Source organism: Hypanus sabinus, chromosome 8 (assembly GCF_030144855.1).
Source record: "Hypanus sabinus isolate sHypSab1 chromosome 8, sHypSab1.hap1, whole genome shotgun sequence".
NCBI lineage: Eukaryota > Metazoa > Chordata > Chondrichthyes > Myliobatiformes > Dasyatidae > Hypanus > Hypanus sabinus.
Genome location: NC_082713.1, coordinates 171,401,565 through 171,418,388, shown reverse-complemented (window position 1 = coordinate 171,418,388; position 16,824 = coordinate 171,401,565). Strand labels below are relative to the sequence as shown.

Below are 16,824 nucleotides of genomic sequence, written 5' to 3'. Positions count from 1 at the left end.
AGTGATCATATTAGACTCCAGTGATCATACTAGACACGAGTAGACATACTATACTCCAGTGATCATACTAGACTCGAGTAGACATACTAGACTCCAGTGATCATACTAGACTCCAGTGATCATACTAGACTCCAGTGATCATACTAGACTCGAGTAGACATACTAGACTCCAGTGATCATACTAGACTCCAGTGATCATACTAGACTCGAGTAGACATACTAGACTCCAGTGATCATACTAGACTCGAGTAGACATACTAGACTCCAGTGATCATACTAGACTCCAGTGATCATAGAAGACTCGAGTAGACATACTAGACTCCAGTGATCATACTAGACTCGAGTAGACATACTAGACTCCAGTGATCAGACTAGACTCCAGTGATCATACTAGACTCGAGTAGACATACTAGACTCCAGTGATCATACTAGACTCGAGTAGACATACTAGACTCCAGTGATCAGACTAGACTCCAGTGATCATACTAGACTCGAGTGATCATACTGGACTCGAGTAGACATACTGGACTCCAGTGATCATACTAGACTCGAGTAGACATACTAGACTCCAGTGATCATACTAGACTCCAGTGATCATACTAGACTCCAGTGATCATACTAGACTCCAGTGATCATACTAGACTCCAGTGATCATACTGGACTCGAGTAGACATACTAGACTCCAGTGATCATACTGGACTCGAGTAGACATACTAGACTCCAGTGATCATACTAGACTCGAGTAGACATACTAGACTCCAGTGATCATACTAGACTCCAGTGATCATACTGGACTCGAGTAGACATACTAGACTCCAGTGATCATACTAGACTCGAGTAGACATACTAGACTCCAGTGATCAAACTAGACTCGAGTAGACATACTAGACTCCAGTGATCATACTAGACTCCAGTGATCATACTAGACTCGAGTGATCATACTAGACTCCAGTGATCATACTAGACTCCAGTGATTATACTAGACTCCAGTGATCATACTAGACTCGAGTAGACATACTAGACTCGAGTAGACATACTAGACTCCAGTGATCATACTAGACTCGAGTAGACATACTAGACTCCAGTGATCATACTAGACTCCAGTGATCATACTAGACTCCAGTGATCATACTAGACTCCAGTGATCATACTAGACTCGAGTAGACATACTAGACTCCAGTGATCATACTAGACTCCAGTGATCATACTAGACTACAGTGATCATACTGGACTCCAGTGATCATACTAGACTCCAGTGATCATACTAGACTCGAGTGATCATACTAGACTCCAGTGAACATACTAGACTCCAGTGATCATACTAGACTCCAGTGATCATACTAGACTCGAGTAGACATTCTGGACTCGAGTGATCATACTAGACTCGAGTAGACATACTAGACTCCAGTGATCATACTAGACTCCAGTGATCATACTAGACTCCAGTGATCATACTAGACTCGAGTAGACATACTAGACTCCAGTGATCATACTAGACTCGAGTAGACATACTAGACTCCAGTGATCATACTAGACTCGAGTAGACATACTAGACTCCAGTGATCATACTAGACTCCAGTGATCATACTAGACTCCAGTGATCATACTAGACTCGAGTGATCATACTAGACTCGAGTAGACATACTAGACTCCAGTGATCATACTAGACTCCAGTGATCATACTAGACTCCAGTGATCATACTAGACTCGAGTGATCATACTAGACTCGAGTGATCATACTAGACTCGAGTAGACATACTAGACTCGAGTAGACATACTAGACTCGAGTAGACATACTAGACTCCAGTGATTATACTAGACTCGAGTTGACGTACTGGACTCGACTAGACGTACTGGACTCGAGTGATCATACTAGACTCGAGTGATCATACTAGACTCGAGTAGACATACTAGACTCCAGTGATCATACTAGACTCGAGTAGACATACTAGACTCCAGTGATCATACTAGACTCCAGTGATCATACTGGACTCCAGTGATCATACTGGACTCGAGTAGACATACTAGACTCCAGTGATCATACTAGACTCGAGTAGACATACTAGACTCCAGTGATCATACTAGACTCGAGTAGACATACTAGACTCCAGTGATCATACTAGACTCCAGTGATCATACTAGACTCCAGTGATCATACTAGACTCGAGTAGACATACTAGACTCCAGTGATCATAGTAGACTCGAGTAGACATACTAGACTCCAGTGATCATACTAGACTCGAGTAGACATACTAGACTCGAGTAGACATACTAGACTCGAGTAGACATACTAGACTCCAGTGATCATACTAGACTCCAGTGATCATACTAGACTCCAGTGATCATACTAGACTCGAGTAGACATACTAGACTCCAGTGATCATACTAGACTCCAGTGATCATACTAGACTACAGTGATCATACTGGACTCGAGTGATCATACTAGACTCCAGTGATCATACTAGACTCCAGTGATCATACTAGACTCGAGTAGACATACTAGACTCCAGTGATCATACTAGACTCGAGTAGACATACTAGACTCCAGTGATCATACTAGACTCCAGTGATCATACTAGACTCCAGTGATCATACTAGACTCGAGTAGACATACTAGACTCCAGTGATCATACTAGACTCCAGTGATCATACTGGACTCCAGTGATCATACTAGACTCGAGTAGACATACTAGACTCCAGTGATCATACTAGACTCGAGTAGACATACTAGACTCCAGTGATCATACTAGACTCGAGTAGACATACTAGACTCCAGTGATCATACTAGACTCGAGTAGACATACTAGACTCCAGTGATCATACTAGACTCCAGTGATCATACTAGACTCCAGTGATCATACTGGACTCGAGTAGACATACTAGACTCCAGTGATCATACTAGACTCGAGTAGACATACTAGACTCCAGTGATCATACTAGACTCCAGTGATCATACTAGACTCGAGTGATCATACTGGACTCGAGTAGACATACTGGACTCCAGTGATCATACTAGACTCGAGTAGACATACTAGACTCCAGTGATCATACTAGACTCCAGTGATCATACTAGACTCCAGTGATCATACTAGACTCCAGTGATCATACTAGACTCCAGTGATCATACTGGTCTCGAGTAGACATACTAGACTCCAGTGATCATACTGGACTCGAGTAGACATACTAGACTCCAGTGATCATACTAGACTCGAGTAGACATACTAGACTCCAGTGATCATACTAGACTCCAGTGATCATACTGGACTCGAGTAGACATACTAGACTCCAGTGATCATACTAGACTCGAGTAGACATACTAGACTCCAGTGATCATACTAGACTCGAGTAGACATACTAGACTCCAGTGATCATACTAGACTCCAGTGATCATACTAGACTCCAGTGATCATACTAGACTCCAGTGATCATACTAGACTCGAGTAGACATACTAGACTCGAGTAGACATACTAGACTCCAGTGATCATACTAGACTCGAGTAGACATACTAGACTCGAGTAGACATACTAGACTCCAGTGATCATACTAGACTCCAGTGATCATACTAGACTCGAGAGTAGACATACTAGACTCCAGTGATCATACTAGACTCCAGTGATCATACTAGACTCCAGTGATCATACTAGACTCCAGTGATCATACTAGACTTCAGTGATCATACTAGACTCCAGTGATCATACTAGACTTCAGTGATCATACTAGACTCGAGAGTAGACATAGTAGACTCGAGTAGACATACTAGACTCGAGTAGACATACTAGACTCGAGTAGACATACTAGACTCGAGTAGACATACTAGACTCCAGTGATCATACTAGACTCCAGTGATCATACTAGACTCGAGTGATCATACTAGACTCCAGTGATCATACTAGACTCCAGTGATCATAGTAGACTCGAGTAGACATACTAGACTCCAGTGATCATACTAGACTCCAGTGATCATACTAGACTCGAGTAGACATACTAGACTCCAGTGATCATACTAGACTCGAGTAGACATACTAGACTCCAGTGATCATACTAGACTCGAGTAGACATACTAGACTCCAGTGATCGTACTAGACTCCAGTGATCATACTAGACTCCAGTGATCATACTAGACTCGAGTAGACATACTAGACTCGAGTAGACATACTAGACTCCAGTGATCATACTAGACTCCAGTGATCATACTAGACTCGAGTGATCATACTGGACTCGAGTAGACATACTGGACTCCAGTGATCATACTAGACTCGAGTAGACATACTAGACTCCAGTGATCATACTAGACTCCAGTGATCATACTAGACTCCAGTGATCATACTAGACTCCAGTGATCATACTAGACTCCAGTGATCATACTGGTCTCGAGTAGACATACTAGACTCCAGTGATCATACTGGACTCGAGTAGACATACTAGACTCCAGTGATCATACTAGACTCGAGTAGACATACTAGACTCCAGTGATCATACTAGACTCCAGTGATCATACTGGACTCGAGTAGACATACTAGACTCCAGTGATCATACTAGACTCGAGTAGACATACTAGACTCCAGTGATCATACTAGACTCGAGTAGACATACTAGACTCCAGTGATCATACTAGACTCCAGTGATCATACTAGACTCCAGTGATCATACTAGACTCCAGTGATCATACTAGACTCGAGTAGACATACTAGACTCGAGTAGACATACTAGACTCCAGTGATCATACTAGACTCGAGTAGACATACTAGACTCGAGTAGACATACTAGACTCCAGTGATCATACTAGACTCCAGTGATCATACTAGACTCGAGAGTAGACATACTAGACTCCAGTGATCATACTAGACTCCAGTGATCATACTAGACTCCAGTGATCATACTAGACTCCAGTGATCATACTAGACTTCAGTGATCATACTAGACTCGAGAGTAGACATAGTAGACTCGAGTAGACATACTAGACTCGAGTAGACATACTAGACTCGAGTAGACATACTAGACTCGAGTAGACATACTAGACTCGAGTAGACATACTAGACTCCAGTGATCATACTAGACTCGAGTAGACATACTAGACTCGAGTAGACATACTAGACTCGAGTAGACATACTAGACTCCAGTGATCATACTAGACTCCAGTGATCATACTAGACTCCAGTGATCATACTAGACTCGAGTAGACATACTAGACTCCAGTGATCATACTAGACTCCAGTGATCATACTAGACTCGAGTAGACATACTAGACTCGAGTAGACATACTAGACTCCAGTGATCATACTAGACTCCAGTGATCATACTAGACTACAGTGATCATACTGGACTCGAGTGATCATACTAGACTCCAGTGATCATACTAGACTCGAGTGATCATACTAGACTCCAGTGATCATACTAGACTCCAGTGATCATACTAGACTCCAGTGATCATACTAGACTACAGTGATCATACTAGACTCCAGTGATCATACTAGACTCGAGTAGACATTCTGGACTCCAGTGATCATACTAGACTCCAGTGATCATACTAGACTTGAGTAGACATACTAGACTCGAGTAGACATACTAGACTCGAGTAGACATACTAGACTCGAGTAGACATACTAGACTCCAGTGATCATAGTAGACTCGAGTAGACATACTGGACTCGAGTGATCATACTAGACTCGAGTGATCATACTAGACTCGAGTAGACATACTAGACTCCAGTGATCATACTAGACTCCAGTGATCATACTAGACTCCAGTGATCATACTGGACTCGAGTGATCATACTAGACTCGAGTAGACATACTAGACTCCAGTGATCATACTAGACTCCAGTGATCATACTAGACTCGAGTGATCATACTAGACTCCAGTGATCATACTAGACTCCAGTGATCATAGTAGACTCGAGTAGACATACTAGACTCCAGTGATCATACTAGACTCGAGTAGACATACTAGACTCCAGTGATCATACTAGACTCGAGTAGACATACTAGACTCCAGTGATCATACTAGACTCGAGTAGACATACTAGACTCCAGTGATCGTACTAGACTCCAGTGATCATACTAGACTCCAGTGATCATACTAGACTCGAGTAGACATACTAGACTCGAGTAGACATACTAGACTCGAGTAGACATACTAGACTCGAGTAGACATACTAGACTCCAGTGATCATACTAGACTCCAGTGATCATCCTAGACTCGAGTGATCATCCTAGACTCGAGTGATCATACTAGACTCGAGTGATCATACTAGACTCGAGTAGACATACTAGACTCGAGTAGACATACTAGACTCGAGTAGACATACTAGACTCCAGTGATTATACTAGACTCGAGTTGACGTACTGGACTCGACTAGACGTACTGGACTCGAGTGATCATACTAGACTCAAGTAGACATACTAGACTCGAGTAGACATACTAGACTCGAGTAGACATACTAGACTCGAGTAGACATACTAGACTCGAGTAGACATACTAGACTCGAGTAGACATACTAGACTCCAGTGATCATACTAGACTCGAGTGATCATACTAGACTCGAGTGATCATACTAGACTCGAGTAGACATACTAGACTCCAGTGATCATACTAGACTCCAGTGATTATACTAGACTCGAGTTGACGTACTGGACTCGACTAGACGTACTGGACTCGAGTGATCATACTGGACTCGAGTAGACATACTAGACTCCAGTTTTCATACTAGACTCGAGTAGACGTACTGGACTCGAATGATCATACTAGACTCGAGTAGACATACTAGACTCCAGTGATCATACTAGACTCCAGTGATCATACTAGACTCGAGTAGACATAATTGACTCCAGTGATCATACTAGACTCGAGTAGACATACTAGACTCCAGTGATCATACTAGACTCCAGTGATCATACTAGACTCCAGTGATCATACTGGTCTCGAGTAGACATACTAGACTCCAGTGATCATACTGGACTCGAGTAGACATACTAGACTCCAGTGATCATACTAGACTCGAGTAGACATACTAGACTCCAGTGATCATACTAGACTCCAGTGATCATACTGGACTCGAGTAGACATACTAGACTCCAGTGATCATACTAGACTCGAGTAGACATACTAGACTCCAGTGATCATACTAGACTCGAGTAGACATACTAGACTCCAGTGATCATACTAGACTCCAGTGATCATACTAGACTCCAGTGATCATACTAGACTCCAGTGATCATACTAGACTCCAGTGATCATACTAGACTCGAGTAGACATACTAGACTCGAGTAGACATACTAGACTCCAGTGATCATACTAGACTCGAGTAGACATACTAGACTCGAGTAGACATACTAGACTCCAGTGATCATACTAGACTCCAGTGATCATACTAGACTCGAGAGTAGACATACTAGACTCCAGTGATCATACTAGACTCCAGTGATCATACTAGACTCCAGTGATCATACTAGACTCCAGTGATCATACTAGACTTCAGTGATCATACTAGACTCGAGAGTAGACATAGTAGACTCGAGTAGACATACTAGACTCGAGTAGACATACTAGACTCGAGTAGACATACTAGACTCGAGTAGACATACTAGACTCGAGTAGACATACTAGACTCGAGTAGACATACTAGACTCCAGTGATCATACTAGACTCGAGTAGACATACTAGACTCGAGTAGACATACTAGACTCCAGTGATCATACTAGACTCCAGTGATCATACTAGACTCCAGTGATCATACTAGACTCGAGTAGACATACTAGACTCCAGTGATCATACTAGACTCCAGTGATCATACTAGACTCGAGTAGACATACTAGACTCGAGTAGACATACTAGACTCCAGTGATCATACTAGACTCCAGTGATCATACTAGACTACAGTGATCATACTGGACTCGAGTGATCATACTAGACTCCAGTGATCATACTAGACTCGAGTGATCATACTAGACTCCAGTGATCATACTAGACTCCAGTGATCATACTAGACTCCAGTGATCATACTAGACTACAGTGATCATACTAGACTCCAGTGATCATACTAGACTCGAGTAGACATTCTGGACTCCAGTGATCATACTAGACTCCAGTGATCATACTAGACTTGAGTAGACATACTAGACTCGAGTAGACATACTAGACTCGAGTAGACATACTAGACTCGAGTAGACATACTAGACTCCAGTGATCATAGTAGACTCGAGTAGACATACTGGACTCGAGTGATCATACTAGACTCGAGTGATCATACTAGACTCGAGTAGACATACTAGACTCCAGTGATCATACTAGACTCCAGTGATCATACTAGACTCCAGTGATCATACTGGACTCGAGTGATCATACTAGACTCGAGTAGACATACTAGACTCCAGTGATCATACTAGACTCCAGTGATCATACTAGACTCGAGTGATCATACTAGACTCCAGTGATCATACTAGACTCCAGTGATCATAGTAGACTCGAGTAGACATACTAGACTCCAGTGATCATACTAGACTCCAGTGATCATACTAGACTCCAGTGATCATACTAGACTCGAGTAGACATACTAGACTCCAGTGATCATACTAGACTCGAGTAGACATACTAGACTCCAGTGATCATACTAGACTCGAGTAGACATACTAGACTCCAGTGATCGTACTAGACTCCAGTGATCATACTAGACTCCAGTGATCATACTAGACTCGAGTAGACATACTAGACTCGAGTAGACATACTAGACTCGAGTAGACATACTAGACTCGAGTAGACATACTAGACTCCAGTGATCATACTAGACTCCAGTGATCATCCTAGACTCGAGTGATCATCCTAGACTCGAGTGATCATACTAGACTCGAGTGATCATACTAGACTCGAGTAGACATACTAGACTCGAGTAGACATACTAGACTCGAGTAGACATACTAGACTCCAGTGATTATACTAGACTCGAGTTGACGTACTGGACTCGACTAGACGTACTGGACTCGAGTGATCATACTAGATTCAAGTAGACATACTAGACTCGAGTAGACATACTAGACTCGAGTAGACATACTAGACTCGAGTAGACATACTAGACTCGAGTAGACATACTAGACTCCAGTGATCATACTAGACTCGAGTGATCATACTAGACTCGAGTGATCATACTAGACTCGAGTAGACATACTAGACTCCAGTGATCATACTAGACTCCAGTGATTATACTAGACTCGAGTTGACGTACTGGACTCGACTAGACGTACTGGACTCGAGTGATCATACTGGACTCGAGTAGACATACTAGACTCCAGTTTTCATACTAGACTCGAGTAGACGTACTGGACTCGAATGATCATACTAGACTCGAGTAGACATACTAGACTCCAGTGATCATACTAGACTCCAGTGATCATACTAGACTCGAGTAGACATAATTGACTCCAGTGATCATACTAGACTCGAGTAGACATACTAGACTCCAGTGATCATACTAGACTCCAGTGATCATACTAAACTCGAGTAGACATACTAGACTCCAGTGATCATACTGGACTCGAGTAGACATACTAGACTCCAGTGATCATACTAGACTCGAGTAGACATACTAGACTCCAGTGATCATACTAGACTCCAGTGATCATACTAGACTCGAGTAGACATACTAGACTCCAGTGATCATACTAGACTCCAGTGATCATACTGGACTCGAGTAGACATACTAGACTCCAGTGATCATACTAGACTCGAGAGTAGACATACTAGACTCCAGTGATCATACTAGACTCCAGTGATCATACTAGACTCCAGTGATCATACTAGACTCCAGTGATCATACTAGACTCGAGAGTAGACATAGTAGACTCGAGTAGACATACTAGACTCGAGTAGACATACTAGACTCGAGTAGACATACTAGACTCGAGTAGATATACTAGACTCGAGTAGACATACTAGACTCCAGTGATCATACTAGACTCCAGTGATCATACTAGACTCCAGTGATCATTCTAGACTCGAGTGATCATACTAGACTCGAGTAGACATACTAGACTCGAGTGATCATACTGGACTCGAGTAGACATACTAGACTCGAGTAGACATACTAGACTCGAGTAGACATACTAGACTCGAGTAGACATACTAGACTCGAGTAGACATACTAGACTCGAGTAGACATACTAGACTCCAGTGATCATACTAGACTCGAGTGATCATACTAGACTCGAGTAGACATACTAGACTCGAGTGATCATACTGGACTCCTGTGATCATTCTAGACTCGAGTAGACGTACTAGACTCGAGTGATCATACTAGACTCCAGTGATCATACATGACTCGAGCAGACGTACTAGACTCCAGTGATCATACTAGACTCCAGTGATCATACTAGACTCCAGTGATCATACTAGACTCAAGTAGACATACTAGACTCCAGTGATCGTACTACTCTTGTATAAGGGCACCCAAGTATATAAATTCTTCTGAATCCCATGGCCACAGTCTGCCAATTAACAACAACAGCCGGTGTAAAGAGCAGGCCATTGACCTCAGGAAGGGGGCAGTGCTGACGTTGAGGAGTTCCTCAGAGTGAACATCAACTATAGGCTGTCCTAGTTCAACCACGTTGATGCCACAATCTAGAAAACTCATGAACACCTCATCTTCCTCAGAAGGCTAAAGAAATTTGGCTCTTACCGATTTGTATGGATGCACCACGGGAATCACCCTATCCCGGGTGCACCACGGAAAGCACCCTATCCCGGGTGCACCACGGAAAGCACCCTATCCCGGGTGCACCACGGAAAGCACCCTATCCCGGGTGCACCACGGAAAGCACCCTATCCCGGGTGCACCACGGAAAGCACCCTATCCCGGGTGCACCAGGGAAGCACCCTATCCCGGGTGCACCACGGAAAGCATCCTATCCTGGGTGCACCACGGAAAGCATCCTATCCCGGGTGCACCAGGGAAGCACCCTATCCCGGGTGCACCAGGGATGCACCACGGAAAGCACCCTATCCCGGGTGCACCAGGGAAGCACCCTATCCCGGGTGCACCAGGGGAAACACCCTATCCTGGGTGCACCAGGGGAAACACCCTATCCCGGGTGCACCAGGGAAGCACCCTATCCCGGGTGCACCAGGGAAGCTCCCTATCCCGGGTGCACCTGGGAAGCACCCTATCCCGGGTGCACCATGGAAAGCACCCTATCCCGGGTGCACCATGGAAAGCACCCTATCCCGGGTGCACCAGGGGAAACACCCTATCCCGGGTGCACCAGGGGAAACACCCTATCCCGGGTGCACCTGGGAAGCACCCTATCCCGGGTGCACCAGGGAAGCACCCTATCCCGGGTGCACCAGGGAAGCACCCTATCCCGGGTGCACCAGGGAAGCACCCTATCCCGGGTGCACCAGGGAAGCACCCTATCCCGGGTGCACCAGGGAAGCACCCTATCCCGGGTGCACCACGGAAAGCACCCTATCCCGGGTGCACCAGGGAAGCACCCTATCCCGGGTGCACCAGGGAAGCACCCTATCCCGGGTGCACCAGGGAAGCACCCTATCCCGGGTGCACCAGGGAAGCACCCTATCCCGGGTGCACCAGGGGAAACACCCTATCCTGGGTGCACCAGGGAAGCATCCTATCCCATATGCATCACAGCTTGGTACAGCAACTGCTCTGTCTGTGACCACAGGAAACAACCACAATGTGTTACTGCATGAAATTATCACAATGTATTTCCCCCGACCCTTTGCGAGTGTGGTACAGAAAGTGAAGGGGACCTAGCAAAGATATATAGACATCCTTAGCCACAGGCAAAGTGCTGGATCACTGGAGCATAGCTAATGCTTTCCCTTTCTTTAAGAAAAGCTCAAAGAATAAGCCGGGAAACTGAAGACCTTTGAGCCTGACAGCAGTAGTGGGAAAGTTACTGGATGAAATCTACAAGTACTTGGACTGAGCGATTGACACACCTCGACTCTATCTTATCCCCCACCCCTCCCCCGGTTCAGTCCCTTCCCACCTACGTCCACGGCACCTCACACACTTCAGAACTTTTCAATGATTTCAGGTTCCCAGGCCCCCATCACCTTATTTTTACTATGGAGGTCCAGTCCCTTTACACCTCCATCCCAAACCAGGAAGGTTTCAAAGTTCTGATCTTGTTTCTGGACACCAGACCTAACCAGTTCCCCTCCACCACCACTCTCCTCTGCCCGGCTGAACTTGTCCTCACTCTAAATAATCTCTCTTTTGGGTCCTCCCACTTCCTTCAAACCAAAGGGGTAGTCACGGGCACTCGCATGGGTCCCAGCTATGTCTGCCTGTTTGTTGGCTACATGTAACAGTCTATATTCCAAGCCTGCACTGTTGACCACTGTTGGCCTGCACTTTTCCTACACTACTTCGATGACTGCATTGGTGCAGCTTCCTGCATTTATGTTGAACTCATCAATTTCATCCACTTTGCCTCCAACTTCCACCCGGCCCTCAAATTCACCTGGTCCATCTCCGAAACCTCCCTCCCCTTTCTCGATCTGTCTCTATCTCTGGACACAGCTTATCTACTGACATCTGTCATAAACCCACGGACTCTCACAGCTACCTGGTCTATACCTCTTCCCACCCTGCTACTTGTAAAAACTCTATTCTCTCCTCTCAATTGCTCTGTCTCTGCCGTTACTGCTCTCAGGATGGGGCTTTTCATTCTGGAACAAATGAAATGTCCTCCTTCTTCAAAGAAAGGGGCTTTGCTTCCTTTACTATCAACACTGCCCTCAACCGCTTCGCTTCCATTTCACGCACGTCTTCTCTTAACCCATCCTCCTGCCACACTATCAGGGATAGGGTTCCTCTTGTCCTCACCTACCACCCCACCAGCCTCCACATCCAGCACATAATCTCCACTACCTCCAACTGGATCCCACCACCAAGCACATCTTTCCCTCCCCCTCCCCTGACTTTCTGAAGGGATCGCTCCCTACACGACTCCCTTGTCCATTCGTCCCCCCATCCCTTCCCACTGATCTCCCTCCTGGCACTTATCCTTGCAAGCGGAACAAGTGCTTCACCTGCCCCTACACCTCCTCCCTCACTACCATCCAGGGCCCCAAACAGTCCTTCCAGGTGAGGCGACACTTCACCTGTGAGTCTGCTGGGGTCATATACTGTGTTTGGTGTGTGGCCTCTTGTATATCGGTGAGACCCGACATAGATTGGGAGACTGCTTTGCCAAGCGTCTACACTCCAAGTGGGATCACCCAGTGGCCACCCATTTTAATTCCACTTCCCATTCCCATTCCGATATGTCCATCCACGGCCTCCTCCACTGTTGGGATAAATCCACAATTAGTTTGGAGGAATAACACCTTATATTCTGTCTGGGTAGCCTCCAACCTGATGGCATGAACATCAATTTCCCGAACTTCCAGTAATGCCTCTCCCCCTCCCCCCTACCCTCACCATTTCCCATGCCCTGTCTCTCTCTCATGTTGCCTCTTTGCCCGCCCATCACCTCCCTCTGCTGCTGCTCCTCTCCTCCCCCCTTTTCTTTCTTCCATGGCCTTCTGTCTCTTTCACCAATCAACTTCCCAGCTCTTTGCTTCATCCCTCCCCCTCCAGGTTTCACCCATTGCTTGGTGCTTCTCTCCCCACCTTTCCAATCTGCTCCTCAGTGCTTTTCCCCCGTCCTGGCGAAAGGTCTCGGCCCGAAACGTCAACTGCGCTCTTTTCTATGGATGCTAACTGGCCTGCTGAGTTCCTCCAGCGTTTTGTGTTGCTCAGATTGATTAGGGATAGTCAGTGTGGCTTTGTGAATGGTAGGTTATGTCTAACCAATCTTTTAGAGTTTTTTCAGGAAGTTTCCAGGAATGTTGATGAAGGCAAGGCAGAGGATGTTGTCCACATGGTCAGGGTACATTGCCAAGGTTCCACATGGGAGGTTGGTCCAAAAGGTTCAGCTGCCTGTCATTCAGGATGAGGGAGCAAACCGGATGGGGATTGACTTTGGGGAAGAAGCCACAGTAGTAGGAGAGGGTTGCCTCTCTGACTGGAGACCTGTGACTAGCGGTGTGTCACGGGGATCCATTGGTGTTTGTCATCTATGTCAATAATCTGGGTGATAATGTGACTAAATGGATCAGCAAGTTTGCGGATGACACCAAGATTGTGGGTGTAGTGGAGAGTGAGGAAGGCTATCAAAGCTTGCAGTGGGATCCAGACCAGCTGGGAAAATGGGCTTAAACATAACAGATGGGATTTAATGCAGACAAGTGTGAGGTGTTGTACTTTGGGACAACCAACCAGGGTGAGGCCTAGTTTGAAGTACTGAAATTACAAGTATGTTGCCAGGACTGTAGGACCTGTTATAAGGAAAGATTGAATGGGTTAGGACTTCATTCCCTTGAACGTAGAAAATTGAGGAGAGAGCTGATACGGAATTTTGAGGGATATAGATAGGATAAATACAAGCAGTGTTTTTCCACTGAGTCTAGAACTAGAAGTCAGGGGTTAAGGGTGAAAAGTGAAATGTTTCAGGGGAATATGAAGGTGACCGTTTTCATTCAGAGGGAGGTGAGAGTGTGGAACAAGAAGCCAGTGCAAGTGGTGGATGTGGAATTGATTTCAATATTTAAGAGGAATTTGGATAGGTACACAGATGAAAGAGGTATGGAGGGCTATGGTCCGGCTGCAGATCGATGGGACTAGGCAGATTAATGGTTCAGTACAGTCTAGATGGGCTGAATGGACTGTTTCTGTGCTGTAGTGTTCTATGACTCTAAACTATGAAGATTTATAGAGACAGCTCAGCACATTATGGAAACCACCTTCTCGTCCATGGACTGTGTATATTTCTCACTGCCTTAGTAAAGAAACCAGCATAATCAAAGACCCCACCAACCCTGGGAATTCTCTCTTCTCCCCTCTCGAAGATACAAATGCCTGAAAGCATGTTCCACCACGCTTAAGAACAGCTTATAAAACTCTTGAAACATTCCCTCGTATGATAAGATGGACTCTTGATCAGACAGTCTACCTCGTTATGGCCTTGTGCTTTATTGTCTGCCTGCACTGCCCTTTCTCTGTAGCTGCTACACTTCATTCTGCATTTGGTTATCGTTATACCTTGTTCTACCTCAATGCACGGTGTAATGATCTGATCCGTATGAACTGTGTGCAAGACAGGGTTTTTACTGTATCTCAGTACATGACAATTGAATTTACCTTGACCATCCCGCATACCTGCACGTCCCAGTGGAGCTCTCACCCCCACATTAATGAAAAATTGATCCATCCTGCCTTAACAATATTCACAGACTCCTCATCCATTGAGAGAAAGAATTTCACCTTGTCTCTCCCACAAATGCGCAACCTTTTATTTTCAGAGCAGTGGATGGAGTGTATATGGATTTCAGTAAGCATTTGATAAGGTTCCCTATGTCAGGCTCATTCAGGAAGTAATGAGGCTGGGATCCAGGAAACCTGCTTTGTGGATCCTGCACTGGCTTGCCCTCAGAAGACAAAGGGTGGCTGCAGATGGGTCATATTCTGCATGGAGGTCAGTGACCAGTGGTGTGCTTCAGGGATCTGTTCTGGAACCACCTACTCTTTGTGATTTTTATAAATGAACTGGATGAGGAAGTAGAAGGGTGGGTTAGTATGTTTGCTGATGACACAGAAGTTGGGGGTGTTGTGGATAGTCTGAGGGTTGTCAGAGGTTACAGTGGGACATCGATAGGATGCAGAACTCTGGGCAGATGGAGTTCAACCCAGAGAAGTGTGAATGGGTTCATCTCAGTAGGTCAAATTTGAAGGCCAGAATATAATATTAATGGTAAGACTCTTGGCAGTGTGGAGGATCAGAGAGATCTTGAGGTCATACTCAAAGCTGCTGCACAGGCTGACAGAGTTGTTAAGAAGGCAGATGATGTTTTGGCCTTTATCAACCAGAGGACTGAGTTCAAGAGCTGTGTGGTAATGTTACAGCTATATAAGATCTTAGTGAGACCTCACTTGTGTTCAGTTCTGGCCACCTCATTACCGGAAGGATGTGGATACTATAGAGAGAGTGCTGAGGAGATTTACAAGGGTGTTACCTGGATTGGAGAGCATGCCTTATAAGAATAGGTTGAGTGAACTTGGCCTTTTCTCCTTGGAGTGATGGAGGATGAGAGGTGACCTGATTGAGCTGTACAAGATGATGAGAGGCATTGATCATGTGGATAGTCAGAGGCTTTATGCCAGGGCTGAAAAGGCTAACATGAGGGGTATAGTTTTAAGGTGCTTGGAGGTAGGTACAGTGGTGATGTCAGAGGGAAGTTTTTCACACAGAGAGTGGTGGGTGCGTGGAATGTACTGCCAGCGACGGTGGTAGATGTGGATACAATAGGGTCTTTTAAGAGAGTCTTAGACAGGTAATTGGAGCTTAGAAAAATAGAGGGCTATGCGGTAGGGAAATTCTAGGCAGTTTCTAGAGTAGGTTACATGGTCGGCACAACATTGTGGGCCGAAGGGCCTGTAATGCATTGTAGATTATGCTCCGGGCAAAGCCCTGGAGCCCCCCCCCCCCACCATATCTTACAAGATAGGGTGGAATGAGCACAGGTTTTCCTGACAGGAGCAAAAGAGAAAGAGAGGTGACTTTACACAGGTATACGGGGTGATAAGAGCAGCGGATCAAGGACTAAGGGGGGGCTTTTTCTCAGGGCACCAATAGCTAATAGTGGGGACATAATTTTAAGGTGATTGGAGGAAAGTATGGGGGGGTGGAATGTCAGAGGTAGGTGTTTTACGCAGAGTGGGGGGGTGGAATGTCAGAGGTAGGTGTTTTACGCAGAGTGGGGG

At 45.4% G+C, this 16,824-nt stretch overlaps 1 protein-coding gene across 2 annotated transcripts in view; it reads left to right on the top strand.

Annotated features, from left to right (window-relative positions):
• LOC132397856 (thyrotropin subunit beta-like) overlaps positions 1-16,824 on the top strand; it is a 32,039-nt gene that overhangs the window by 8,140 nt on the left and 7,075 nt on the right. The gene's annotated exons all lie outside the window — the stretch shown is intronic.